Source organism: Macadamia integrifolia, chromosome 7, assembly GCF_013358625.1.
Source record: "Macadamia integrifolia cultivar HAES 741 chromosome 7, SCU_Mint_v3, whole genome shotgun sequence".
NCBI lineage: Eukaryota > Viridiplantae > Streptophyta > Magnoliopsida > Proteales > Proteaceae > Macadamia > Macadamia integrifolia.
This window is the reverse complement of record NC_056563.1, coordinates 19,704,547-19,708,897: the sequence shown is the minus strand read 5'-3', so window position 1 is coordinate 19,708,897 and position 4,351 is coordinate 19,704,547.

Below are 4,351 nucleotides of genomic sequence, written 5' to 3'. Positions count from 1 at the left end.
GTTTCCTCCAAACACTCCCCCTCCATAAAAAAAAATATAATAATAATAATAATAATAATAATAATTAATAATAATAATAATAATTTTCCAAGTATAACAGCTTTGACTTTTTTTTTTTTGCATACCCAATTTTGATTGGAATTAAACCATGGCATTTGACAAGTGAGATATATGGGGTTCTTTATTCAATTTTTATTTATTTATTTATTGAAATTCTTATCGAGCCTCCTTGCGGTCTAACCAAGTGGGCATAGAACCAGCCACTAAAATGGACTGATGTTTGATAAGGACTGCAACTGAGACCAAAACAAAAATGACTAAATAATGTGAAGGGTAATTGATAGCATACAATTGTCTTTATCTCGCTGATTAGATTCTTTTTTTTTTTTTTTTTTTGTTTATCAACTAATAATTAATGTTGAGATATGATGTCTTTTTATAATGCTTAAAAAAATGAATAATATACATTCAAGAGAATATGTCAGAACTGAGGGATATGGTTCACATCTATCAGGATTATCTAATTTAGAATCAATATCTGGATCTCCGACATATTCTGCAAACATCATTAAACCAAATAAAACACTCTTCACAACTAGACATTGACTGGATTAGGAAAAAGAAAACATATTATTTGTGGATGAGATTGGGAGCTATTCTCGAAGCATTTCATTTTACTGGAATATGGTTTGAATTGGATTTAATATTGTACTAAATGAACTTAGAAGGGAGATGAAGTTTCAAAATACTTTCTATTTTTTTTTTTTTTTGGTTCCTCAAAATGTTTGAACCCTTGATTTCTCGACGTTGATTTTTCATAAAGCAAAATAGTGGGAAATGTTTAGTCTAATAACATTGCTTGTGAAAGAGAGTAGAATGTGATTCATATCGTATAATGAGAATTATCAGGATGGGAATTGAAAGAAGTCATTGTGCGTTCTCTTGTCTCTAAGAGTTTATTTCACATTCCAAACCGAACTAGGTCATACCGTGTTGCTGCCAAAAATCCGCATGAGCTGATCCTGCACAAGCACAGAAGGCGGAGGCCCGGAGGTATCCCTGGGATTAGTCCTCCGATGCCCAAGTTAGAGACCGGCAGAACAGTTTTTTACAGGAGTAATGGTGTGGGTATATTCACTTACTTCTTCCCTCCTTTCGGGCTTTCTCTTATAGTGCTTAGGGTTTAGGGTTTCTTTTTGGGAGTCCCCCTTGGGTCTGCCTCTTTCCCTTTCTGAGTCCTACTTGGATACGTCCTATCCCCTCCGTGGGGAATATTCCCCCTTCGGGTATCTTCTCTTCATAGGGTTTACGCATCCTCGCAGCCTCTACCAGGTGGGCGGCATGTGTCCTTTCCTTGGATACCACGTGTTCTTACCTTACTGGGTAATTAATTTGGTCGCATCAGCAACCCCCTTACTTCCACTAGGAGGCTCTTCCTGTGGGAGTAATCCTTCCTTTCGTAATTTTCTTTCCCATTCATGTGTCCCTTAGGCCTTATTCCTTCGGCCTCAGCTTTTGTGCCACCCGTGATCAAAACCTTCGGTCAGGCCCGCTCGGACCTTGCCTGAGCCCCCAACCGAGGTAAAGACCTCCGATCAGGTCCGCTCGGCTTCTGCCCGAGACCCCAACTAAGGTAAGGACCTTCGGTCATGTCCGCTTGGCTTTTTCATGAGCCCCCAATTGAGGTAAGGACCTCCGATCAGGTCTGCTTGGCTTCTGCCTGAGCACCCAACCGAGGTAAGGAGCTTCAGTCAGGTCTGCTCGGCTTTTGCCTGAGACCCCAACCAAAGTAAGGACCTTCGATCAGGTCCGCTAGGCATTTGCCTGAGCCCCCAACCGAGGTAAGGACCTTCGGTCAGGTTTGCTCCGCCTTTACCTGAGTACCCAACCGTGGTAAGGACCTCGGGTCAGGTCGACTCGGCTTTTACCTAAGCACCCAATCGAGATAAGGACCTTCGATCAAGTCCGCTCGGCTTTTGCCTGAGCCCCCAACCGAAGTAAGGACCTTCGGTCAGGTCTGCTCGGCCTTTGCCTGAGCACCCAACGGAGGTAAGGACCTCTGGTCAGGTCCGCTCGGCTTTTACCAGAGCTCCCAACTGAGGTAAGAACCTTCGGTTAGGTCTGCTCGGCCTTTTCCAGAGCTCCCAACCGAGCTAAAGACCTTCGGTCAGGTCTGCTCGGGCTCAAACCTCGAGGTCGGTGAGTGATGACATGACGGCGCCATTAATGCTCGGGAAGTCGTATCGTTTTTCTTCCATTTATAAAGTATGGGGGTCTATTTGTGGGTCACTTTTGTTTTTTCCTCGGAGATTCTTCCTTTGGTTTAGGTGTTTCTCTCGGAGAGCTTCCCCTCGGTCTCAGTTTCCTTTTCTTTAGCATTTCGTTTGGATCAAGAGTAAGTACCATGTCCAGTTCCTCTGGTTATAGCCCCTCATCCTCTGGGAGGACAATGTCCAATCGAAGGGGTCGAAACCCCGGGGGGATCCCAGGGATATCCTCGGGCTCCTCCCTCGATTCACCCTCATCTCTGACTCATCATCCACGGCCTCATTGTCTGGGTCCAAGGGTGGCTCAGACGGTGAGGGGTTCAGAGAGAGGGTGCTTGAATCCCGAGCCTAGACCCAGGACCCCCTTGAGGTGGAAGCTCTCCACATCGTTTCCACCATGGACGAGCTGAGGTTGGGGGAACTAAGGGCCTCCTTCAGTATTTTGGATGCTTTCGAGCTCCGACTACCGAATTCAAATGATCGAGCCAGCTATCAGAACTTCGAAGAGTTATGCTTATACATGGAGGCCTTCAATGCCGGCCTTCGACTTCCCTTTCACCCTTTCTTTGCCCGAGTGTTTCAGCATTACGGGATTTGTCTGACCCAGTGTTTGAGATTTAAAATGTAACCGCAAGCGTACGGATCAGTGTAGCTACGGGTCGAACACAGGGAGAACAACTACTTTATTTTTTTTATTTCTTTTAATAATGTGAAAGTGAACCAATTAATGGTTGTGATCTAATTCTAATTACCGTCCTAAACATATGTATCTAAAATAACGTCCTAACCATTCGTCATCTAAGAATTTAAAGATGCAAGCCACGTAATTAAAATTAAATAATTAAATAAATGAAAATAAACAACCCACGCAATTAAAAAAAATAATAAAGGAAAAAAATGCTGAAATAAAAATAAAGTAAAAGAAAGGGGATAAAGCTAGAGAGAGACTCACAAGTAGGTTTCTCTACTTAGCCCGAGGGATGCATCATAATATGAGCTTCCTTACTTGACCAGAGAGTCACTCTTACAAGGGTTACTCTACTTGGCTTTAGGAAAAATGAGATAATTAAAATAAAAGCAATAAATTGATGGTTCTATGGCTAGGAGGGGCAAAGCCAACACATACACCAGCCATGAACCTTGGGGGAAAGGGATAGCAATAATGTAACGACTGAAATGAAAATCCTAAATTAAGAAAGAAAGGGTAGTCAGAAGAGGGAATGAGAGGGGGGAGAGAAGACTACTGAAGGTGCCTACTTACTTGAACTTCAACCCTCAAACTGAAAACTTGATCGATTTGAGATACTACCAGTACTAAAAACCAGATCTGGAATAAACCAAATCTGAAATTTCTAGTACTAGAGAAAACAAATCTTGAAAAAAAAAATTTGCTCCACGGCTCGTGATCTTGTCACCTAGATCTAAGCCTAGAATTATAACTTAAAAAATTACAACTCAATTGCATAAATAAAAAACATAAAGGGGCTGAATAAAAATAAAAGACTGCTTGCATTAATTGAAATAAAAAAAAGCTATTATAAAAGTGATTAAAGAAAAGATAAAGAAGAACTAAAACTAAAAAGAGAGCAAGAGAAAGAGAGAGCAACAAAAAAAAAAAAAGAAGAATGAATTGTCTCCCCTCCTCTTACATGAGTTGTATTTATAGGGAATGGGGAGGTAGGGTAACAAATTTCTCTTTCCTAAAAGGGAGAAACCCATAATTGGGTGTGAGATCTTTTGAGACCAAAAGGGGTAAGGTGGAGGAGAGAGAAGAGAGAAATAAACTTTGAGAAATTTCCTATAATTTGTTTGCTTATTTTCTTTCCTTTTTTTTTTCTAATTTATTTCTCTTCTTTTTCTCCCTCCAAGGGATGATTTTCCTTCTTGCTTTGTGTGATTTAGACAATCTTTTGGTGATGATGTGGAGGAGAGAGAAGATTTGGACAATCTTTATTTCTCCTTTTTTTTTTCTTCTCTTCTTGCGCGAGAACCCTTCCACGATTTTCCTTGCTTCTAATTTGATGTGGAAATCCCCTCCATGCCCTTAGTTCTTTAAGTGAGTGAAAAGTAGGAAATCTTCAACA